This window comes from Gallus gallus, chromosome 5, assembly GCF_016699485.2.
Source record: "Gallus gallus isolate bGalGal1 chromosome 5, bGalGal1.mat.broiler.GRCg7b, whole genome shotgun sequence".
Classification (NCBI taxonomy): domain Eukaryota; kingdom Metazoa; phylum Chordata; class Aves; order Galliformes; family Phasianidae; genus Gallus; species Gallus gallus.
Genome location: NC_052536.1, coordinates 34,153,909 through 34,180,146, shown reverse-complemented (window position 1 = coordinate 34,180,146; position 26,238 = coordinate 34,153,909). Strand labels below are relative to the sequence as shown.

Here is a 26,238-nt window from a genome sequence, read left to right as displayed (position 1 = left end):
ATATGAATTTTATTACTAAAAAGAAAGTATGATCTACATCAAAATCCTCTTACCTGTAATAAACCCTGGTAAATGTTGATCCTATAGCGGCAACTAACTACAGTACTGTTATCAAAAAGTGATCTCTTCCATGGATCTTCAATTAGCAACCACACAAAACCAGACTTCAGATGCCAGGTCAGTGTTACATGTACTAAGACGCATTGAGTTTCATTCCTATTCTGTATTTGGACTAGCTCATGGTGCAAGCCACTTTTAACTAAGGAAAAGTTCTGACCAAGATGCAGCGCCATGCTGTAAACGTGCTAAGCATAACATCCACAAAGTATGTTTTTCTTCTATGTCACTTATATTCTCAGTAATTCTATTTTGGTTTGGAAATAATACGGGTAGTTGAAAAAGCTTAATCTTTACTAAGTCTTCTTTCTGATTAAAAAAAAAAAAAAAAGGTACAGCAAGTGATCAGCAATGCATCAATACCAGAGCAATACTGCAATTCTCAACTTGTGGTACCAAACACTGAAAGATCAGCTAGAACCACAGATGCCATTTACTCCCAAATACATATATCTTAAAGTCTTCTGAGCAAAATTCCAAGTATTAGCATGGGAGACAATAATATCAGCAACTAATAAATACTAAAATAGTATCACTTGTCTTTATTTAGTAATTGCAGCTGCACAGGAAGTTGCAGGTGGGTCCAGAGCCAAGAAAATCACTTACAGAGTACTCTGGAATACCTTAAGTTATTTTCTGAACCTAAAAATGTTTCCAGTTTGCAGACCTAACAAGGCTGAAGTGTAAGTGCTGCATGAAAGACTCTCCAGAACTGCTCATGACCACAACGAACCAAGCAGCTGAAAACAATACCAACAGGTAAGGAAAGTTCTCCCATGGACCTCTGCTCACTCTAACGCCGGGTACAGACAACAGTTAAGGACCACTATTTTTCCAGGATTGGTTTCAATTATCATAGCCTTGTGAGAATGTTCATAAGTGAGCCACCTAAGCACACTTTTAAAGAAGGGCCATCCCAGTCTAATCTGCTTCGCAGGGTACGTGAATGCACCAAGTTACTGTGACCTCTACAGTGGGTCACAAAGTCAATTCAAACATTAAATGCCTCTGAAACAGTTTGCAGGATGACTTTTGCATGCCCACCACTTTCAAATATCAAGGCCCATGATCTCAAGGAAGCCACAGGTTTGGATTCAGAATACTGCTGACAAAACTTTCATATGGCTTCAGCCCTCACTTCACACTTCGAGAACCAAAATTTAGCACTAGAAAATACTTAGATATCTGAATTCTAACATCTATCAGCACATCACTAACTGTACCCATAGTGTAACAGAACAATTCAAACACTGTCACTTAATGAAAAAAACAAAACAACCTAACATAAACATAGCTTACAGTAGTACTGTTGTTGCTCATTCACTAATTACCAAGAGATATCTTCTTTATTCTAACAAGCATAAAAAAAACCTATTTTCTTCAAAGCAAGGTTCTTTTAACAAACTAAACTAGATTCAGAGTCTGCCAGTATCATCTCACTAAGAATCTTGATCCACCAGTCATTCAGTGTGCTCTGTTATTCTTACTAACGTGCCAATAGTCACACCCTCACAAGCACTGGCAACCTTAACTAATCAACTGTACTTAAAATTTTATTTATATATAAGGGTCAATTCAGTGCTCTCTGGTAGAATTCTCCAAGTAGTTGCCAACATTAGGAAATAATGGTTCAGACAGCACATCAGGAAATTACTTAACCAAGCAACAACAAGACAGTAAGGGATGATGCCCTGAAACATCTCCAGCAATGACACTCAAAAGGAATACAGTCTTCGATGCAGGGTGGTTGGTCCTGATACACAAATGGAGGACAAGAAGAGACTGCCCCAATGTATTCATCTCACATTTGGTTCCTACAATGTAGGAATTGTATGCTATCATCCTTAAGGGAGGGAGATACCAATGACTTCTTCACATAGGAAAGTAATCAGTTTATAAAAGGACAGAAAGAAAAACTGCCTGCCCAATAAATGAATGCAAAGCTGGGTTTAAACACAGAAGTTTACTAATCTCTCCTATTAATAAGAGTAATTTGAAAACCTCTGTTGTGTTGCCCAGAATTAAAGCAAGACCTAAGTTTTATTTCTAAATTCAAATGAGACCATCACCCCTCAGCTGGGATCCTGGACTCCACGGGAATTATTGTCATTGCTGCTGTTGGCAAAAATCACACAAACACACACACAAAAAAACAAACTACACAAATTAGATCAAGGAACAACACAGGTAAACTGCAGAGGTTCCAATTATCATCACTGCACAAGTCTGAACTCAGGCCTCTCAAGTGACTTATCTACAGATTTCTGAATACTCAAGAGCATTCAATACACGTTCAAAGCTTTGATTTCAACAGCAAAGTAAACACTGCAAGCTTATGGGAAAAATAAATTCATAATCCTTCCTCCATAGGAAAAGCTCCTACTGAAGACATGCCCACTGCTCACAGGAGTTTCTTAGTGCAAGACTACCTGATCAGACCACTGAAAAGTCATTCAAGAAAACACAAAAGCACTAAGGGAGGAAATCTTACAAAAGGGACCCAACACTGAACTGACAGAAAAAGAAGAAAGAAAACGAAGCAGATGAGGGAGGGTAAGGAGAGAAATAGGGCTAAAATGCATTTGCTGTAACTTAAACAAGTTTCAGTGATCCGTGTATCTGGATCATTTCATGTTAATTGGCTTGATGAGGAACTGCAGTACAGAGTCCGGGTACTGACAGGAGAAGTTTGGAGACTTGATTCAAAGAGTAATTTGTACAACCCAGATGTGTAATTTTCAGCTGTGTAATGCGAGAACACTTAAACTGCTCACAAAGTGAACAAATGAGAAGCCGTGTGTAAGTGGCAAATAATATTTTGCAGGACCATTAGCTAATTTAACTGAGTTAATGCCACAGTGTAAAAATATCCACACTTCTAGAACTGCGCACGGAGGTTTTAGTTTCACCTTTCTAAATGCAAACATCCCTCAGTTATGCTAGCATGTCCAGTGATACAGTACTACAAAACCAAGGAAACTGCTCCGATACAACCACAACGAAATAACCACAGATTCTTTCAGTTTCTGATGGGTGTCAGATGTTAAAAAAAGCGCAGCTGATACTCAAAGTAACTTCACCACAATTCCTTCAACTTCCCTCCAAAAAAAATCCAAACTCATTTTTTCTTTAGTTTAAATATTCCATTAAAATGCACAACCATATGGAAGAGATGACAGGGCTCAAACGATCTGTGAAATTAATGCCCTTACAATACCTCCTAAAAACAACGAAGAAACAACAACATTCCAACCTCAGTAACACTGACCTCTAGGCAAAGAGCTCTCAGGAAAAAAAAATAAAAGAGAAAAAAAAAAAGAAAAGACGATTAAGAGCATTGTGCCTCCTTTCTGTTGGTAACAACAGACACAAGAAAAAGAAATCCTGGCAGCGCTAAGAGACAGCTCTCGGTATCACCGGGACGACCAGTCACCGAGCACTACTCTCTGCAGGTCTGGCAGCACACCTGCAGGCCAGGAGGCGGCCGGCGGCTCGCCCGGCCCCAGCGCAGGTGCTCCCACCCGGCGGGGCGCGGGCCCGCATCGCCGTGCCGACGAAGCCCCCTGGCGGCCACCGGGCCGCAGCCACAACCGCTCCGCCAGGGCAGAACCGTGCCCTAACAGGGCGGCCAGAACCTCGGAAAGGAACTCTCCATCACTCCACGCTAAGAACGCAGCACAGGTTCTACTCCCATAGGTACGCCACTTACGGATGCGATGCTTCCGGTCCGCCAACCAACACAGCCGTGACAGCAGCCCTGAGCACCTGTCTGCACAAACTCACGTCCCCCCAGGAAAGGTCGGCCAGCACGATGCCCAGAGCACGTCTGATAGGTGTGACCTGAAGGGCACCTCACGCGTCAGCCTACAGGAAATAATGGCGTGGAGAGCTCTAGAGCTGTATGCAAAAATATCGTCATAAGATGCCAGTAGGTAGGATGTGTGTGCTGTTAAGGACAGACCTACGGAAACCTGAAGATACCGCCTGCCTCCCTTCAGTACCTTCAGTAAAGGGAAGCGGACTCAGCTCTGTAACATCTCCTGGGGTAACAACTCCCAGAGTGAAGAGCACACACAGAACGACCCGCTAGTACCGTCAGTGCATTTCTTTCCTACTCAGTTCGCACGTGAAAAAGCACCTACAGCTTAAGGAAAGCATATTTTGACCTCAAAAGTTGCAGCATGTGATTGTTAGCGCTAAATATAGGATTTTAGAACAATTCAGTCTGAGCATAAAGTATTTAATTGGATTACATTACACACGTAATACCTTACCTAAAATACAGCCCAACGCCAGAGAGCGGCGACCATTTGGTCGCAATTATTTACCTTTTTTTTTTTTTTTTTTTTAAATACAAATGCTGGCAGCCACTTCCCATGGGGATACTTATAAAAAACACGTACTATTTAAGTTCAGGGTGCCCCGGGCTCCAAAACAACTTGCTATAAAATACACCAAGATAGCGATCACGCAACAAATGCCCGAAACAATTCCTGCTTCTTTAAGTGCTATAGACTCTTTCAAAAAAAAAACCTGTGTAGTTGCACCACGCTTTCTGAGCTCCAGTAACAGAGTTCCAGTAGAGCACTATAAATAGACTCTAGCACATCTTACACATTATTTTCAAATAAGGCACAAAGAAGGACAGAGCGCCCTAAAAACATACCTGGATGAACATCAGCAATATGCTAGTGTCAGATACTACAAGTTTTACATACAAATGTTTTTCTCCCTGAGAAAACGTGCAACTACGCTCAGTGATGTCACTGCTGACAGCAGCTGTCACGCTGAAGAGCCCTCAGAAGGTATGGCAGCACAACAGGAAAACGCCAGCCTGTAATTCCTCATTAATCTATGGAGTAAGTACATGAGTACCAGCACTGTAACTGGCCTCAGTGCACAGGTTTAAAATGGACGTCCAATTGACCAGCACACACTGATCTCTCTCTCCCTCTCTCTCTCTCTCTCTCTGTTTTTACTCTGCAGAATAGTTTTTAAAATTTCTGTCACGGATTTTTATTAAGAAAAAAAAAAAACCTTCCAATTATCTGCATGACACCAAAGTAAAGAATACACACATACCCCCACAGGCCTATTTTGGTCTAGATTTAAAACACTTCCCTCCTACTTATTAAGGAAATACTCCACACTGGTACCAGAAGCAATACAGGAGAGGGCAAAAGGGGCCCACTGAGCAAAAGGTAGGCCGGATTCTGGGGGAAGGTGACCTGTATTTCTCTCCACCTCAAAGAAAAGGTCTTTATTTTAAGTAAAAATAGTATTTTGTACTTCTTACATCCTGTATTCTCAACACCGTGGCTCTCTATCTGTGTGTCTCTGGTGCTTTCCTTGGGTGGAGAGAGTCTAAAGGTTATGCTGGTTTAAGGGATTCAAAATGCTCGAGAGCCGCAACACTGCAACTGGCTACCCTATCTCAAAGGCTTAAAATCCACCTGGTGGAAAAACAGAAACGCACAGACATCATTAGGAGAGCGAAGTTTGCTTCAATTTAGTATCACGCAACACTTGAAGGTGAAAGGAAGGAGGAGAATTGACAACTGTTCAAATTTTTGGTGAAGGACCGAAAGAAGACGAGGACGAGTGGAAGGGGGCGGTGAGGAGGGAAAGAAGTACGGAGAAAGGGTAACAGAAAAGAGAGGGGGGAAAAAAGAGACCGGCGAGGGAATGGAAAGAAGGGAGGAAGCCGGAGGAGTTGGGGGGGGGTGCGGGGACGGGGGGAGGAGGGGAAAGAAGGGAACGAGGAAGGAAAGCAGAGGAGCAGGGGAGCTCCCCTTCCTGCCGCCCTCCCTCCCCGGAGAGCCGTGACCAGCTGGCAGCTCGCACGGCAGCTTCAGACCCTCCCATCGCTCGGGCCTTCATCACCTGCCTGGGACCAGGCTCCCTGCCCTCCCCGCCTCCCCTCCCCACCGCGGTGCCGAGGGGGCCGCCCTGGGCCGGGGGCCGCCCGCCCTCTCCCGACTCCGGCCCCAACCCTCCGGACCGGCTGCGGCCAGCAGCAACCGCACCGCCCGCCCGGGCTGCGGCCGCCTCCCCCGCTCCGTCCCTCCCGCCCCGCTGCGGGCCGCCGGGGCTCCCGGGGGAGCGGATTCCTGCCCTCACCTCGCGCCGCCGGGATCCGGCTCCTCCGCGGCGGCGGGAGCGGCTGCATTCCCGGGACGCTCTCTCCGCGCCGGCGCCCCCGGCGGCTTCTCCTCCCCGCGGGGCTCTCTCCTCTCTCCGGCCCGCGGCTCCCGAGCGCTGCCGGCCGCCGCAGTCCCGTCCCGCCTCTCCGCTCCCTCCTCAGCGCTCTCGGCTCAGTAATGGCGGCCGCCGAGCTTCCCCGGCTCTCGCTTGGCTGACGGAGTCTCTCTCTCCCCCTAACTTTACCTCAGCAGCTTCCCTCCCCTCCCCCCTCCCTCCCGCCCGCCGCCGCGGCTCAGCGCGCGCCCGCCGGGCCAGCTGCGCGTGCGCGGGGAAGCGCCTCTTCCTGCTGCCGCTGGAATCCCTGGGAAGCCTGGGAGAGCGCGCGCCGCCCGCCGGCTTCGCTAGCTCGCGCGCTCCCGCGCTCCGCCCCGCCTCCCCCTTCCCCTACCCCCTTCCCCGGCTCGAGCGGGTGCGCGCGCCCGGAGCCGCGCTCGTGCCCCGGTGGCCGCATGGGCAGCGCGGGGAGGCGAGGGGTTGGGGGCGCGGGTTCTAGTCCCGTCGCGGACAGCGGTGCAGGCCGAGGCGGGCACGTACGTGTGAGCCGCGTCGAGGTGTGTCCGTGCACGCTGCTGCCTGAATGTGACGGGGCTTGTTCCTAAACGCGGGAAGAAGGGGAGAACGCCGGAGTTTGAAACTCTGCCGAAGAGGGCGGAGATCTGTCGTCCCCCCCCACCCAACCGCAGCGCTCACTGCGGCCCCGCCGGGTGCTTGCTTGCCCTCATTGTCCCGTGTGTGTGTGTCCCAGGGCGCAGTCATAGCGTCGAAGCTGCTTCCTACTCCACAGAAGCGTGTGGACCCTCATGCTGCTCTCACTGCCGGCAGTTGGGGAAAGCCAGTCCCCAGAGAAAGGCAATGGCGGGCAGCCGGGGCTGATGTGCCGCAGGGCTGGAGCGGCCAGCATTGGGTCTCCACTGCTCTCCCATAGAACATGCCACTTATGTCTTCTTTCCTTCAGCCTTAAAGGTCTGGAGGCACGAGCAGGCTTTGTGGCCTGTAGCTAGCGTTCCTGTCTGTGGAGCAGACATCAACACAAATCCCACATTCAGATTAAGCGCCCAAACTTAGTGCTCATTTTTCACCATTATCTCCACACGCCGCCATTTGCTGATGGCAAAGGGTTGGTCAAATCACACTCAGATGGCTCTCCCAGACAGTTTGTGAAGCACACACGGGGTGGTGTGAAGTAGCCCGGGTGGGCGTTCGTGCCTCTGCTTCTGCCCTATGTCTGCAGGGAGTGGTGGGTGAGGTATGGGACACGAGATGACTGCTGGTAAGTGGGTGCCGATCTGTTGTTTCCAGTGTGTGGGGCAGGGAATCGGTGGGCATCACTGTGTATGCATCATTTCTGCATATGCACGAGTGCGTATGTATTCATCATTGTCATAGATACATACACAGGAACAAATGTGTACCCATAATATTTAATAACTATATGATTTGTTCCATGCATTTATAATGCTACTTGGGCATTTCACAGTTTTACATCTGAGAATTATGAAATTAAATGAGCAGTTTAAAAATTCTGATCTCTTCTCAAGATACATATTCTGTAAACTTGATTTTTTCAGAAAATTCTAACTGGCAAAATCCTTCTGTGTTAAAATTGAGCAAACAGTCTCACGTAGACACTGTGTTACAGCAAAGTATTTCTAGAAATACTCATCTTACATAGGTCCTTCTAGAGATATTGAAAGCTCTTCAATGTTGTCATCAGAATGGATGAGGGAGTTTTATTGTAGTCACAACCTCACTCTTAAAAAAAAAAGTCTAAAAACAGAAGTTAATTTTAATTGGAATTGCCTGATTTTGATAGTTTTTGTTTTGTCTTGCTCAAAATACATGGTGTAGATACAACTTGGGGCATTAAATCTCCATTTATAGCTTGATATTGCTATTCATGTGTTTTAAAAAATTGGAGATCTTTTTAGCACAATAAAATATAAGTTTTAAGGAATGAGATCTGTAATTTCATATAGGAATTAACTGTATCACCTCAAACCTACTGTGCCAACTAAAATGTGTTAAAAACAAAAAATCTCAGGCAAAGCAAAGAGGCTCACATAGGCATATATGTTAAAAAAAAAAAAAAAAAAAAGTTTAATAAAGCGGGACATGAGCTTGGGAATAGCAGGAAGCCTTTTCCAACAAGCTCAAACCTGAAATAAAAATGGATGATGCAGAATGCTTCAGTTAGGAGCAGATGGAAATACCCTTTGTTACAGGGAGGGTGGAGGTACTCTTCACAAGAATGCACAGTCACAGGGTGGAAGACAGCAGGCGCAAGTTGTATCTCACTGTGCTAGTCCCTAGCAGAGACAGCATCAGCTCCAAAAGCAGTCTTTGGTGAAAGAAAGGAACAGTTTTCCAGGCAGAATTAGATTGGTCAATTCTTCTTCCCCTAAATATTGCCTTAGAAGTTAATATAATAGAGGAAAACTGTACAGACAGGAAGAGATTTCCATATAGATTTCCTCACTTCAGATTGCTGAGGAAGCTGGTGTGCAGAAACTCCATTTGCTAGTTGCCTTCCAGGAACCATGCAAAGTTCTGGCAGGCTATAGCAGGCAGCTTGCTATGATTCTGCAGAGCTTATTAAAACCTTTGATTTTGGATAAAGCTACCAATAGCCAAGAATTATGACCACTGAACCAGCAAGCAGTGTTATAAGCATATTAATGACAGTATTTTTCTTAGATTCTGTGTTATAAGTTTAATGTTAACTGTTAGACAGAAATATGGTCCATTTCAGAGTCATATTAAGAAGACATGCGAGGTTGATAAAATTTTGCAGGAAAACTAGTGAGAACATTGAAAATCAATAAAAAAAAAAGAGTAGACATACAGGTAGTGTTATATCCTTACAAGAGCGTAATAATCAGGGCTGCAGAGCTGCTTAAAGTTTCATATCACCAATGAAGCAGTAAGCTCTGTGAAAACAACTTGATCAAAGTATTTGCAAATACGGAATTTATAAAAAAAATAGATTTGAAATATTTATGAATATTTGTCAGAAAAAATACTTCCAAAAATCTTTTCTATGACTGACAATAATGCAGGGAACATTACGAACTTAGAGAAGGGGTAAAAATAAAGTATAACAATGAAATCTGATTAATAATGAAATAATTTAGTTTTTTGTTAATTATACAGAAAGACATTTCACACAAATGTTTTAGTAAAGCTTGAGAAACTCAGAAGAAAGTCATTAATGATATACACCATTTGTTATTTACAACTATTGTTATTTGAGCCTTTTACTGTAATGGACTTGTCCTTAGAAACCCTCATGTTTCAAGGACTGATTATAAACACAAGTACAGTAAACATCTAGAAGCCTGTGCAAGGTGAGCAAAGAAGGTACCATTTGTTTCTGTCTTTCCTTTAGGGCAGCAAGATCTTAGGAATGAAAGAACAGCAGTAGCAGCAACGATCTATTTCCCTGACTGCTTCTGTCTCTTTCATTAAGCAGGGCCAAACAAGAAATGAGTTCATATCTGTTTCCCCATGCTTCTAAAATTTGGGGATTTCAAGCCACAGATAGGGTCAGCAGTGCTCACACTTCACAAGGGTATGACATTTCCTTAATTGCCTTTGCTCTCCCATCCTCTCTTTGTTTACTTTGCACATCAAAGTTGTGTAATCTCACCAGTGTACAGAACAAAAAATCAATGTGCCGTTGTTGGTTATAGAAAATGAAATCTGCACAAAATATTTTACCACAAGCTGCTTTTCAGCTCTCTTCCCCAATATCTTTCATTGAGCAGCAGAACTGCCAGGTCTTTCTTACATCAGCGAAAAGCCACTGTTTTTTCTAAGGAATCTTTGTCACAGTACCTTCTCTGTGAGAAAATCTTCACATGCTTTTAAATTGTTCTACTTACACTCATGTTAATTTATTGCATTGCAAGTAAATGCATTTGTACACGAGAAGAGAGGGCAAAATAGAAGTGTAAATACCCTTTCATCTTGAATTATTAAGGACAAAATGTTTAGTTTCAAATAGGGGTCATTGAGATAAATGCATTTACTTCCTAAGAGACCCACATCACTGCATAATTGCAGAATGTTCAGGGGAGAGATTCTCATCAACATTTGTGATTCCCTGATCATCAGTGCACCTGACAAAAAAAAGAGCAGGCAAAACTTTCGGTACGTTTCTCCTCATATCTGTCCTTGGTTTTGTTTAGTTTTTGGGTATGCTTGTTGTTGTTGTTTTAAACAAATCTTTTATTTGTTTTCAAAATTAATACCACATTGATCACCGCTTTTGATTCATTTTGATGACCTGCAATTTCAAAAGGAATGTCAGGAGCATGAGTAGTCATCACACTAAACCCAGCTTATGCAAAGTGAAGCCATTTTTTCCTGAAGTACTCTCCCTCTAAAGGATCCTTCACATAAATACAACAAAGCTATTAATAAAAAATCAGTTCACCATGGACCACTGTTTGGGTTTCTACTACTCATGGAAGAATCTCTTCCCTTCCTATTGACTTTGTCTTCGGCAGAATGCTATTTTTCCACTGAAAACTAAAATGTTAATAAATGTTTGAATATGGCAGTGCACTAATTTATACAAGTTAGCTATATGCAACAGTGTTGACTAAAAACATCATTTAATTTAATGATTTCTGTGTCAAGATTATTATATATAGTCACAAAATGATGCACTTTTTTCTTACTGCATGACTGCACTATAGTTTGAGTAAGTGTGAGTGACAGGACCATACTTTTTTCCACATCTATGAGAAAATCATGTAGTATCCAAAAAAAAAATTTCCCCACAAAATCCATAATTTTATATTACATTGCCCAATAATGGGCAATGTGTAGGCCAGCCATAGGAAAAGGCATTGAGGGTAGTCAGAGCCTCAGCTACCACTTAACAGGGATTTTTGTTTTCATCTCATAAATGCCCACAGATCTCACATTCTTGCCATCCTCTTAGCTCCTGAGGACCAACATAGTGTTATTTGTATGTTCTGCTGGGAAAATACTTAGAGGTAAAAAAAGTACTTCACCAGGACTCCAGGTAGAGCATATTAGACAAGAAATCTATCTCTTTCTGTCCACCTCTGCTCCTAAGAAAGGCACCAAAAAAATCATTCCTGTGAAAGAATAAACTGGAGCCTGCCATATAAAAAAGGTTTTCCAAGATTTAAGTTGGATCAGAGTTCAAAACATTTCTATCACACCCCAGTCCTGGAAAGACAGCCACCAGATTCACATAATCTGCTCTTTGTGCCATGACCCCTCGCCTTTCTCTAAGCCAAGCTAATTTCCACACTGCCAGTATAAAGCCCTCAGCTCCTAAGGACCAGGAAGTCCCAGAACAATGCATAAAGATGCAACAGAACATGGAAAAGAGAGAGCATGCAAAGATATTGTATCCAGTTCTACTTCTAAACATTATGAGGAAAAATAAAATTAGCCAGACTTCATGTTTTAGATTAGGAAAAAAAAAAAAAAAACACCTTTCAGGATATGTTTAGCTCTTTGGTATTTGCAAACGAAACCTAAACACTCAGGAGAGAGCTCAACACTGGGAAGGAAATAGCCAATTACTTCTATTTGGTATTTTACTTAAAAGAGGGCAATTTTAATTCCTAACTGCAGGCTCTTCTTGCCTGACCTCAGGGAAATGTTGGCACCAGCAGGGGATGGGACCACCCGCAGCACCACACAGCCCATACCCAAGGCTTGTGCGGGCCTGCTGTGGCATCTGCACTGCCCAGCAGCGGCTACTGCTGTCATGCAGCATTGGACACCAGCTCCTATGGACTTGCCAGATGATAACTCATTTCAGTACAGACATCAGCCTGATGAAGGGAAAAGGAGATAGAGCTCTGTGAACAACAGCTCTTCTGTTGCTTGCTTGTTGAAGAAATCAGTGAGTGAAGCGTAGGGAGCTGCTGAGAAGAGATTACGCTTATCACAGGTGAACAAGAAGAGGGCTGTGAGGAGAAGATACTAGAAAAGACTCCTGGGGACAAGGGCATAAAGGAGGTTTGCTTGTGCTATCATCATGTCTCCCTGCGTGCTTTCTGACAACTCAGGCTTTTCTGTTTAGAAGCACACTGGTTGAAGAAGTAAGGGAAGAGGAGAGAGTTGGGAATAAGGCGATTTTCTTCGTCGCTTTCTGCTAGATAATTAGACTGAGTATGTTTTTGTTTCAGGTGCCTCAGGGATAATGCAGCTTTAGGAAATGGGTGGATTTCAGTTGCTTGTTTGCTTTAAAGCTGTGATTGAGAATTTCTTTTTGTAAAAGAAGAAAAAAAAAAAAGGTGCTAAATATGCCTTGGGAGAGGTGATGGAAAATATTATGACACTAGTCAAGATGATTGCAAACACAGCAAGGCTGAAATGTGTTCAGCTGACCTAACTAAGCATGAATAATATATCTCCTCATTTGACTACAATATTACTGGTCAAATTTCAAACATATCAAGGTGATATCAGTAACCAAATTGCTATTCTATCAGATATTAACAGTTTAGATGTTACAAGAAAAATACGCTAAACTATTAAGTTTCTAAAGAAACAGTACTAAACGTGTTTCAAAGCAGCTTTCTTTATAGGGCAAGCACCTTCTCTAATCAAATGTTGTCAGACTGCAATTTTTTAGTATCACAAGAAGAGCTGTTTCATCCAAATTACAAACATCTGATGAAATTTAAAGGCAATATATACTGTGAAGAAGAGGAGGGAGGTTCATTTTGCTAACAGCAGTTTCGGTTAGGAATTGATCACACCAGTGATTATATTGATGCCTACTATTGAGACTATCCATATAAGGATATTTTACTTATCTTTTACTTAGAAATTTTCTTGAGCAGCAAATCTAGTAGAAATAAAGAATGCCCACCAATTGCCAAGAAGCTGATTGTAGGCTGCAATACTTTCAAGACAGAATACAATTACAGGGCTACATCTCCTTTTTTCCTCCTCTTGAAGAAAGAAATACACAGTAAAGGATTGCCAGATCTTGTGTTAAAGATTAGAGAGTCTGAGAAGCCTGTTGCTTTGTGTACACATCAGAATCCTGGGCAAAGGCAAACAAATGAAATCTATTGTTTGTGCTTTTGTTATATAGTAAATGTACGTGACTTTTTTTCTGTGTGAACAACACCAAACAGCCATCTATTAGGAAACTAGTAGATGTTAATTGCCCTCAATAGATAACACATTTCTCTCCCTTTTGTCCAGTAGCATGAATTCAGTACATAGTCAGATCAGACTACATTAAGAGAATTCAGGTCATTTGAGCTCATAGTAATTTAGCAAAACAGTAAGAAGGAAACATGTGTTCCTAAAATGTGAGTTTTGAGCTGGCATTCTGAAATAGGTTCTATATTTCTAGTCAGATCATTGATAGCCAAATCACACCTTAAAACACATATGCATGAAAACAGACAGTTGAGCAAACATGTCCTAAAAGGCGTTGCCAACTAAAACCCCAAGTTATTATATATTTGCAATAAACAGAAAAAAAATATTTTGTTGTCATTGTAAAGTGATTTACTGGGTTTTGTCTGAGCACATTTAACTGCAAAACTAACTTTATTAATGCAATTAAATATTTTATATTATGTTTTGCTTCTTTTTTTTTTTAAACAAAAGATCATTTCTACCACAAAACATAACAATTTTTTTTTGGGGGGGGGGGGGGGAGGGAGGCAGTAAGACAACAAAAACAACAGCAGCAACATAAAAGTCTTGGAATCTTTAAATCCTTGGTGTGAAGAATGTGTTTTGGAGTCCTGGACAACTGCAAATACAACTATGAAATATAGACTCTTTAAACTTACTGTTCCTGCACGTGTTCTGCTTTTTACACCAAATGTGTATATGGCTCCTTAGCCTGTGTGAAGAATGCAGAACAGACATGTTTTCATAATAGATGCTAACTGTCTTGAATAGATACGCAGTTCTCTCCTTTTGCCCACTGGTACGAATTCAGGATAACAGCCCTTTTCTTCCCATTCTCTATATATAGACTTTACAGTCTGCAGTTGAGAGAAACACTCTACTGAGTAGGAACAACTTACATGCATATACTTTTAAGGAAACTGTTCCATTAAGCAACAGCATGGGCATTTTTCTCATTTGGTTTCTGAAAGTTACTCTTTGCCATTTTTCTCAGGTGCATGTGTTTTTTGGTGATATTTTCAGTTCTCATTCTTTTTTCCTTGGTATTTTTTACACTGTCATTTCCAATTACATAGGGTAAATTTTTTATCTGGTTGCTATGATTGGCAAAATTCCCATTGAGTGTCCCGAAGCCACAATTTACCTGACAGGGCATTCCAGAAGCAACAGTAGTGGCACAATACTTTATGTAGTTACTTTGTGCTGACAAAAAGAAGTTTAAAAAGAACCACGGGAGAGGTTCCTTTCAGGTGGTTCTCTCCTTTCATAATTAAAACCTTAAATTACTCTCCTCTTACCAAAAAATTTGCACGTTTACTTAGTAAATATGATAATCAGTGCTTCCACTCTGATTTTTTTTCTATGTTCTTGTCTTTCCAGTTACAAGCACACAGGCACACACATGCTCCACGAGTACCACGTCAAATGGTACAGCAAGTGGCTGAAAGGCGCTACTGAAGCTGTTTTGTTACCAAACAGCTGCTCTCCTCCTTTAGCATTATTCATGAATCTGCCAACTTCTTCCTTTCTGACAGTGAATCTGTTGTGCACATGAAAGAGGTGTGGCACTCCTCTCTATCTTTGAGCACATGAATAAGAGAAAATCTGGTGTTTAATAAACAGTAGCTATCATTATTACCATTTTGTTATCTTCTAATCTAGTCCTTCTTTACAAAGTTTCATCTGCAGTAAGACTGAAAGGAAAACAGAAAATAATCTTGTAAAGTAATAGAAGTATTTATGGACTGTTACATCTAGCAACTAATATGGCACCAAATTAGTTTTGCAATTAGGGGAATTTTTCATTTCAGTAAAACAGAAAATGCATTCTGGGTATTTTGAGATAAGTCAGGCATTTGAGCTGCATTACTTCATAACTTTCATATAGATTTGCCTATATAAAACATTTAAATTAGAAGCTACGGTGATGCTATCTGGCTGTTAAAAAAGCAAAAATTGAAACAAAAGTACTAAATCTTCAACGCTCCCATATGTGAAATTTTGGACATAACAGCTGTAAGCAAAAATAAGCACATTCCACAGATTCCTGCTCACAGAAGTCATCTCTGCTCCTAGGAGGCTCCTTGGTTTTCTATTGTGCCTAGCACACAAGTCAGTTTTTTAGAAAAAAAGAGTATAATTACACAGGAAGTGGTTTTCATGATCAAAAAATTAAATAAATATTATTCGCTCACAGAAAGATATAGAAGGAATTTCAACACTGCTGAGTGTAATTTAATACAGTCCAAAAGTGATTAATATTTTATAGAAGTGTCTGTCTTTTGAGACACATTAATCACATAGATCACATTCAGAAAGCTGACCAGCTTTTTGCTTTTAAAAAAGAGCATTTATTTTCACTTTTTTAGTCATTTTAGCTTCATCTAAAAATAAAAGTAACTAAATTTCTATTTCCAGTTAAATGCATTACCTGGAATACTTAAAGAATCAGTGAAGTAGCTAATGGCTGTCTTGTTTCAGGGGCCTGTCACTCCAGGGCAGTTCATTTTTGCTGAGAAACACCCCACAAGAATCCATCCATATTCTTACTCTGCACTGGGTTCAACTACATCTCCTGTTAAGTCAGTGGGATATTTGCCAATAACTCTAACGGGGATCCAAATTTCTCTCATCTTATACGTATATGATTCATTAATCACAGAATCACAGAATTGTAGGGGTTGGAAGGGACCTCTAGAGATCATCAAGTTCAACCCCCTGGCTAAAGCAGGTTCCCTACAGCAGGTCGCACAGGTAGGCATCCAGGTGGGTCTTGAGTCTTATCTCCAGAGGAGACTCCACCACCTCTCTGGGCAGCCTGTTACAGTGCTCTGTCACTCTGACGAGCAGTGCATGGCAAATAATCTCCAGCAGAGCTAAGCCAGACCTACATCAAGAATATAGATACAGAAGGAATTCTTGCCCATATGCTTACTTGATTACCCCACCTCAGACTGGGATACGCAACCCATTATGGACAAACAAGGAACAAAATCAAATCTTCTGTTGGCTGTCAAAGAAATTCCTTTTTCCCTCAGGACAAGTAACCAGATTCTCAGCCATTTGCCAAACCTTTGTATATCACATGAGTTGCTGAAATCTGCCTTGGGCTTTCAAAATGTGTTTGAGGAGTGCTCTGCAAGAGCTGTAGTTGCAGGTCATGGTATAGAAACCTGCATTTGTTCTACCATTGCTGTGTGGAATCAACAAATTGCTTAGGGCTGAATTTAAAAAATAATTATGCATATATTCAAAATGGGACACAAACGTATCCGGAAGATCACTATCAACCTTACTGTAAGATCACTCCATATCATATTGCCCAGTACAGTGCTTTAGGAGTAAGGAATCTTCCAGCTGTACACATACATGATTTTGGTTATTTTTGTTTTATCTAATGACTACCTAATGTAGGATGGTTAGGAAGACCAGAACGTCAGCATCCTCCCTTGTAGCTAGTTGCCTAACTGCTGGATAAGGCGCATCTCTTCTTTGCTTTCTTAGAAGCCGTGTGAGCCTGTCCTTCCTTTATGCCCAGTAACATGGCTGCAGTGGAAAGATTCAGTGCAAACACTTCAGTCTTGCCTCTTCCCCCGTGGCTTGGATATTTACTTAGAAATAAAAGATGCAAGTCTGAGTACTCTCCATTTGAAAAGAAAAGCTGAAGTAGTGATGATTTTTTTTTTTCTGTGTTCCTAGGTGACTTCCCACTATACTTCAGAAGATCTTTGATCTAAGAGAGAGAGTCACCTGTCTGTCTTCTAATGTGTCTTCTTTGAGTTCTTTTGGCATCTTTACATCACTCTCCATCCACCAGATGGTTTTATGTATAGCAACTCTGCCTGCACTACTAAGGGGACGCTGAGTCTGTTTTTGAATCCCATTCTTATCACGACGTGCCTTAAAGTTGCATGTTGTGGCACCAAATTTATAGGTGCTTCTGCCTTTACTGTAATTAACTCTTCATATTTATAGTTCAGACTTATAACTCAGACCCACAAACAAATTACAGTATCATCTCTCTTAGGTTAATGATAAGTTTCATGTATTTCAGATCTGTAAAATGCCTGGGAACCATCCGAAGTATGCAAAGTAATACTCCTGCTATCATTTCTTCCCTTTAAGATGATAGGCTGAACATCCTGGTATGTGTTAACTTTAATTATATCAATAGTTGTCTTGAGCCAAGTTCAATCTGAAGTTTCTAAAGTTAAGATATACTTCAGTAGTGGCAGAATTGCAGTTTCTCACAGTATAATACAAAGCAGGATATGACATTAAAAGAAATAATGCCCATCATTATTTTCCCTGCTTTTATTTTCTGGCAGGCACTTACAATCCAGGTAGGCACTTGCTGACTAGACAGGTGGATATTAATATACAGTGGCTTATAGCAGAATGATTTTAGTTTCCATTTGGATATTAAGTCCAATGTAAAATGCCCGTAAAATCCCCAGTTTTATTTTCTTCTTGAGGAAGGTGTTTACTGTATCTGGCTTAATTTCAATCTGATAGCTGTCAAGTACAGACTGTGTTGTTAATTTCTCTAACAATCCTGACTAAACAGTCTGAATGAAGAAAAGCTGGTAAAGATCACCTTTAAAATAAGTTGCAGTAATTGATAAGTGCATGTATCTCATTATCTGTGAGAATATTGTAAATTGATTCCTTTGCATATAGGTTTACTCTACTATGCTGTTCTTTTTGTGTTTTAGGGGTTTGGATTTCTTTTTTGTTTGCTTGTTTGTTTGTTGCTTTTTTCACCATATGGTTGTTATATTCCCTTTCATTTGCTCTTAATAGCTGAAGTAGGATTATTCTGAAAACAAGGTGCTCTATTTCAGTTTTTGTAAACTTTAGAAAAATGTGTGCTTAATGTAATATTCTTCGAAGTAACTGAGCAAGGAAATCAGTATCAGTTGTTTTCATTTCATTACAAGATTCAGCCGTAACTAGAGAATTTAAGTCAGTAACATTCTAGTTTATTATCTTATTGAAATGTAATCTGTCAAATGATAGCTACATGTTGTCCTGTGCCAGGTAAGGATTCCCTTTACTTCGTGATAATTTAAAAAATACGGTCATATTATTTCTTCTTATAAAAGTAGATTTTTTCACTGAATCTTCCAGAAGGAGATATATATATATTTTTCCAGTACGATGATATTAGCACATTTCAGAAGCATACATACTGTTCTTATGGCCTTTTACATTTTAATGTAAATGTCACTGGTTTAATTCAGTTCAGACTATCTGTTTATTTTAATGCTGTAATCTAATTGAGCATTTTCACTCAATTTTCTCTCATTCAGACTCCTTGAGTGTTCAAACCATGACTAAAGTGCTACCTTGATATAGATATTCAATTTTCAGTTTATTTTATGTCAGTCAGACATTCTTTGAAACATGAACTGTTTAACTCTCTTCCCTGTTTTCTAATTAAAGTTCTCCAATGCCTTCTTCTTAAGGCTGAAGAATTCGATCTAGGCCTAGCATCAGAAGAAGTAAATCCATATCAATGTGCAGCCTACCTGGGAAGGGAGTGCTGCAAGAACTAGCTAGGGCTTCCCCAGCACCCAAACAGATAAATACTTGATACATGACATGTAACATCGAAAATTGCCTAAAGATAGAGCGAAGTGTTCATTTATAGGAATATTTCCAATAGCTGAGTTTGTAAGCGTAGAGGTTTTAAAGTGAGAGTAGGGTGGTTCTGCTGTTCAAGATGTCTTATCCCCAGAATTACGGTTTTTAAGTGAGTTGATGTCACTTTCAATAAACTTTGAAAACAGTACTTTTTTTTATATGGTACATTTCTAAAATAAATTGATGGACCAGATAGCATAAATGCAGCCCCAAAGAACTACTCATCCCTAAACATTTCCTCAGTCCCTCCACACACAGGAAAGGTATGGTGATTACTACTCCTTTGTGCTCTTTTCCCTTGAGTTGGCAAGTCAGCAGGATGTACAGAAGTGATACTAAGGAAACTTATTTTCCTGAAAATGAAAACAGTGGCAATATTATAGATTAAAAACCTCTGCCAGTCCAATCCAGAGCTTAGGACAAAGACTCTTAACAAGTTCCTAAACTGATCCATGTATTGCGGAGAAATAATGACTTAATGTCCCACTTTTATTTTCTTAAGGGTATCATCAGTCATCTGCTGGCACCTGACTATTGCTATCACAAGATTTAGTCAATTTCAGTGAAATTCTCATTTAAAATGGTCAGATAATACAATGGATGAGTAGAATAAAGCTATATCCCAGAGTTATCCAAACAACTTTTCAAATGATTTTTTTTCATAAGTGTTTCTTTTAAAATGCTAATAAAATTAGGTTTGTATCAGGATTGCTTAAGGCCTTCAAGGATCTATGCGGAACAAAGAAAACCTACTTTTAAAAAGAATTAATATATCAGGAAAAGAATTTCTATTCTTGTTTTTAACCACTTTCAGAAAAAATACAAGCCTGTAAAAGTACATTCCAAACCATCCCCTCTGTCAGTTTTTACCCAGTATTTGACATTGACACAGTTTTCACAACTTTATTTTCAAAAATAGTAATACTGAATGTCTGAAAGAGAAAAAAAAAAAAAAACTGGCTCAAGTATAATGTGCTGAAGATGGAAGCACAGAAGTATGCTAACAAAAAAGAACAAAACACTTGACTAAAACCTTATTTGAACTCTTAAGTAGGACAATGTCCTTTTAAATGTCAAAAAAGTGGTTAGCCAGGAACTTAACATCCCCTTCTAAGAATCAGCAAGATACATGGTAAGAAACATTTTTTTTCTGTCTCCAGATTCCTAGAAGAATGTACATATGAAAGCTTTTAAGCCACGATGTAGAAATTTGCAATTTTTTTTTTATCTTACTTAAAGATTTTAGCTAAGAACTCTTAAAACCTTCAGGCAGTATAAAATGCTTAATAAGTGCTTTTGAAAGCATTTCTCATGAGACGTAGACAACTTACATTAATTGCCTTTGTTTTTTTTTTTTGTCCAAATAATTTTTTTCTGATGGTCCTATGGCCCAATAGCAGGGCTCCATCCCTGACCTTACATCTCCACAGTATTTCCCAAGTTGGATGCAGTTTACTAAGCTTGTACTAAGGGGGATACAAAGGTTTTCAAGGAGACTCCCTGGCCTCATTCTGAGCACTCCTGGATGGCAGCAACCACTGGCCTCCTCTTCTTCCAGAAGCTACTTGAGGTCAAAGCAAGCCCCAACATAGCCTAGAATTCTTCCATAAAAGTGGAAAAACTACCTATCTCACAGCCAGTCACCAAGGATGGAGTGAATGACATTCCTGGCTTAGTTTTCCTGTGGCAGGAAAAGCAAGAAGAGACACAAAGCTGCCTTTGAGGCATCTCAGGATTCATTCATGCCTAAAAAACATTCAAGAGCACATTTAGAAATGTACTTAAGTTACTTCACAACATGTTAGCATGAAGTGGGGATCTGACAGGAAGATGTGGAGATCACATCTGAAAGATCAACAGCCCTATACTTCTTTTTTTCAGTTATCACTTGCTTACCTGGCAAGAGCTGACTCAGAAAAAGTCTTGAAGTTCATGGCAGATAGCATCTGAATATAAGTTTCAGTGCAATGATTTAAGGTAATCTGCCCTCAATTATCTGTTGTTCCAGACAAGGTCTGGAGATCTCTTCCATGCTACATGATTCTCCAATTTTATGAATATCAATCAGTAAATATTGCTCCTACTCCTGAACTCATTTTTTGTAATTAAAATATTGGAAAATGTATGCCTTCTCAGAATTTGCATTTTAAATCTGAACAACTTTGGAAGAGACTTGCAAGCTTGTGCAAAAGTTTGGAAATCCTGTCTCTAGTGTACCTCTATAGCGTACTTCAGAAACATAGATAAGAACTGACTTCTTTATGCTCTCTGTACTTACAGTGGAGAAGGTTTGGATAATAAAGGACTCAGTTTAGTAGCCGAGAGAATAATGATTATTGGTTGCTGATTTTTTATTTCAGTAATCAATTCATTTGATGTCAAGAAAGAACCAAGATAATTACAAATTTCAGTACAAGATGTCAGATATATCTGGAAAGAAAGAAAAAATATCAATAGGAATATGGAGATTTTTAAGACATAAGAATATTTAATTAAAGCATTTGCTAATTGTCTTACAGAATTGCTTAATGTTCTCATTAAGGCATTTTTTAAATAAAGGCTTTAAAATTTTCTTTTCAGGTCATACTTCCAAGTAGAAATTGAAAACTGTTTTAAAAGAAAAAAGAGTTTAAAAGAGTTTATATAACCAGTTGAAGATTGAAGTTGAAGAATGAATTAATTCAAAATATCCTTACTTTTTAAAATGTTTTTAAAAATAAAAAGAAAATATATTAAATGAACATCTACTTCCCTTCCAATTTTACAAGGATTTACTGACACATTCATGTGGTTTGGGATGGTTTATCCTATATCTGTTGAAACAAACTCAACCACCCGCCCAGCTTAAGTGTGCTGAAAATGATCAGAATGGATAACTGGGAAGAGAAACAAAGTGCAGATATTTAAATACTGTTTAATCTTCAGAGTATTTTACCAAAGCATGTGGAGTTTTCTATGCGATCAAGATTTTATCATTCTTGAAAGAATACATTTTAATTCAGTTGAGGTTATGTGCACTATGAAGGGCCCAAGGCCAAATGATACTGTTCTCCCCTGACCTTAAAAATCAATGAATCCAAGCAATAAAATTCAGCATCAAAGGATTCTCAACACTAGGCCACAAGTGCTGAATCACTTGTTGTAAGAAACTAGAGCACTTATGGATCAGAAGTGCTTCTCTGTTGATTTTTAGATCCAAAATTGATTCTTTCAGAATTAAATCTCAATCTTTTATTTCCATAGAAGAACGAAAATTGAAGAAAGTGGAGATAAGAATCACCTAGAAGTATAAAAGGGTTTATTCTGTGACTTAGTATTAAAGTAGTAGCAATAAATATTATTTAATACAGACTAGTCCTGCAAAGACTAAACACTGCATTCAGGATGGAGACTTTAGTTCACAGCAGAGTTATTAAATTTCACACTGTACCGTCATTTATTCATACAAAAATGACTAACATTACCACTGCACTGCAGGACTTCACTTATTTTACTGCAGATATTTATATTCATTTAGCTCTGTTCATTATTGTGGCACCATAATGTATACTTTTGAATATATTAATTACGCAGCTATAATGGGACATAAAGGAAACAGAATATGCTCCTGTAATAATATATTAGAAGTTTAATTTCAATTTAATATGCTCTAAAATTAGACAAATTATAGATACAGAGCATTTAATTAAACTGACTGCTCTGGCTGTGCCTATTCTGTCTCTGTTAACTGCTTCCAGGTGTGTATATCATGTCCAGCTCCAGCCCCATGCCCAGACCTGCAAGGTAGAGTATAGTCCAGGCTTCAAGTGTAGTCCAGAACTCCTTTTTATAGAGTGCCAGGCATGCACAAGAGAAGTTAAGATCAACCAGACAGCACTACCAACTTGCCATGGCAAGACATCTGCACAAGGATGATACATATGTATACACAGTGCTAATCTAGTGTTAAATACATTTTGCTCTGTAGATGGCAAGTTACCCATCCACCCTGCATATGATACAGTCCTTGGGCCATGGATCATCTGGTCCTAACTAGTCTGACAGTGACCATACGGGGAGTTACAAGGAACATCCCCTTCCCACACTTCCTTATTATCAACAACACCACATTTGTGAGTCATTCTAATGAAGTTCTTCACTAGGAGCCTGATGGTATGGAGAACTGGGAGACAAAAGGACAGGACACGGTCTTTATACAAACCTGGCACACAACCCTGCTACTGACTCTTCAGCTAGAATCACTTCCACTGGCAGAAGTCAGTCAACAACTTTTTCTACTCTCCGAGTGAGTGGTCAGGAATCCCTTCTCCTTCCTAGACTGTTTGATATTGTGCAAAGCCATCCTCTATGTCACTAGTGAGCTATTGGTGAGGAGAGGAAGTAACCATGACCAGAGCCATGTGCAGAAACTTCCCAGGGGAAGGGTGCTGATTTGTGCCTCAACAAGCCCATGACTCAAGCAGGGGCCAGAAGAAAGAAGTGCCTGAGACGATGCCTGGCTAGGGTGGGGAGTGCCTGATCACAACCAGATCATGCTGTGTAATCATAACAGTCCTGCCAAGTAATTGTTTACCAATCTGAATGGTGTGTTTGTGTTCAGCAATTGAGTAGAACGAATTGAAAATACTACCATGGCAGCTAATCCAAGCTAGCCTAGAAGGGTTTTTTTTTTGCACAAATTAACTGTGGGCCTGGAAGGTCTCTGTCCTTCAGGAACAAAACACCCGTCACCGCAGACCTGACCATGGTGCAGCTCACTACCAGATGGAGCTGCCAGCCAACCTGCCACAACTACAACAGCTTCTCCCAGAAAAGAGAATCATTCTATCCATGAACAGTTCAGAATTCATCTTTGTCTAGGAGCAGGGGCAAGCAGATGGATAGGGAAGGAGTGAGTTACTTCTGAAAGGTTCCCTTCCTCCCCAGGAGTGCTACACCCTGTCTTTGACTTTGAACTTGCCCATCATTATCAGATGACCTAAATCTAAGCAGAGAAGTGTTCCTTCACCTACACAACCCTTGTTCCATCCCCCCAAAACCTTAATATCTGTATAGACATACCGCAGTTCAACCCCTCTCAAATTCTCTAGTGCATACGCTCTGTTTTCAGCTCCTTAGGGAGGGGAGAAGAGGAGACACCAGCCACGGATGAGTTTACTAGATTTTGGAGACTTTCTGTCTGCAAAGGTTAATGTCATAGATGTGGGTATATCTTCTTTGAACTTTAAAGCATAACACTTCCTTGCTTTGTACTCACAAAGCAGCCTAGGGCAGCTCTGTCATGTTCGGAGCACACTTCTGTCAGACAGCCTCCTTGCCAGAGGAGTGATGAATCTTTGCTCATCACTGTTAATTCTGATGAGTGTCTGAGTCTTTTCTGAGCTCAGGTTGTTCCTCAGTGCTTTGCAGCTGCTGTGGTGCCAAACAGGGGAACTGAGTGCCCTTTTACTATGTGTACCTGAGAAAGGTGTGTGTGAGGTGCGAGGGTACCCTGCAGTCTGAGGAGCCATTAAGTCTTGGCAGCTTGCCAGCAAGCTGTACCTACTGACATGTTCCCCTGTTTGTAGGGAACACGGGGATGCATCTGTGTGTGACGTACAGCACTTCTTTGGGCACAGGTGGCCTTACAAAGAGAGCCCGGGGCGTACACCAGCACACATCAGCACTGGACAGTGTAGGTTATGGGGTCCTGACATTCTCAAACACAATCCAGAATGCTCCAGTTTAGCAGAACAGATGGACTCAGGAAAAAATGAATGTTGCCTCCAAAAAAGCTGGTTTACCATCACTGGAAAAAATAATTTTGACCACAAACTTTACATCAGACTTCTTTGTCTATCACTGCCATGGGCCTGTTGACCCCTGTTAGTGATCACACATTGGATACTGGATGGGAGCGTGGAGCTAGTAAGCTAGCAGCCTCACAGGGGCAGGACAGCTTGTTTTGCATTTTCCCTCCCCATTCTTCACCATGCAAATCACTTGTGTTTGCCAGAAAGAGCTGTCAAGGGGAAAGAAATCTTAGAATGAATTGAAATAACACAGAAACTTATTGCAGAACAGTGCTCAATCATAGAAAAACTTAGAGAAGAAGTACATTGAGTTTGAAGACAGCCAGGCTAATACCATATTTAGGTAATAGGCAGAGCTGTAGCAGAGCTTCAGATGAAACAAATTTATAAGCCATGCAAAGCTATATATAAAAGCTATCGAAAACATAATATCAAGAAAAACATGATATTGTGTGAAACCAATCTGTGTAAATCTTTCATAGTGTATATATGTTTCCTGGGAACAATGCAAAGGATATGTGATTTGTCTAATGTGTTGCTGAACTGAATATTCTTTAAGATTTATTGCTAGCAGGAAGTACAGGTTACTTATAAACTGACCTTTGATTCGCTGGATCATCAGTTCAGAATATGCTAGAGATATTTTCACTGTAAAGTTACTGAAAACAAACTTGTAACTGGTGTTACAAATAGGTCTGAAATTAAGAAAAACATTGGATAAAATTGTATACCCTTAATTTAATCTATTTTAGTTTTCACTAATACTGCAGTTCACCATTAAAAAAGAAAGGATTTTTATAAGCATTCAAATTAACAGATTTGGCTCATCTTTATCACGTTTTATTTAGTAACAATTAAAAGGCCCTCTTTTCCTGAAAATATATCCATGAAAACTTTTTATAACAAAGGCTAGTACTTTTTGTAGGATAGCTCTAAATAGCTGGAAATTGACACAGTAAATTCTTGAAGATGATCTTGAAATTTCTTTCCTGAGAAAAGGAAAAGAAAAGGAAAGAAAAGAAGAGAAAACAAGAGAAGAAAAAGAAAAAGAAAAAGAAAAAGAAAAAGAAAAAGAAAAAGAAAAAGAAAAAGAAAAAGAAAAAGAAAAAGAAAAAGAAAAAGAAAAAGAAAAAGAGAAAAGGCTGATGCTGGAATCCTCCAGAAATGTAAAATGCTGGAGTGTGACCTGCTCCTCTCCATGTTCCCTACCCCTTTCCTGAAAGGCTCGTGAGTTTTCCTATGTTTTCTTGTGTGAATTGGGAAACTTTCTCAGCTTCTGCTTACAGAATCTTCATTAGAGATATTGCTCTAATTGCATTTGCAGCCTCAC

At 40.3% G+C, this 26,238-nt stretch overlaps 1 protein-coding gene across 4 annotated transcripts in view; it reads right to left on the bottom strand.

Moving 5' to 3' along the window:
• Window positions 1-26,238, bottom strand: part of ARHGAP5 (Rho GTPase activating protein 5) — a 119,023-nt gene that overhangs the window by 41,849 nt on the left and 50,936 nt on the right. The window contains exon 1 of one of the 4 annotated variants that reach the window (XM_426439.8): window positions 6,238-6,474. The exons of the other annotated variants lie outside the window; for them this stretch is intronic. The gene's annotated coding sequence lies outside the window, so the exon portion shown is untranslated. Of the gene's footprint in view, window positions 1-6,237; window positions 6,475-26,238 lie in introns of those variants that run through there. 4 annotated transcript variants of the gene reach the window in all.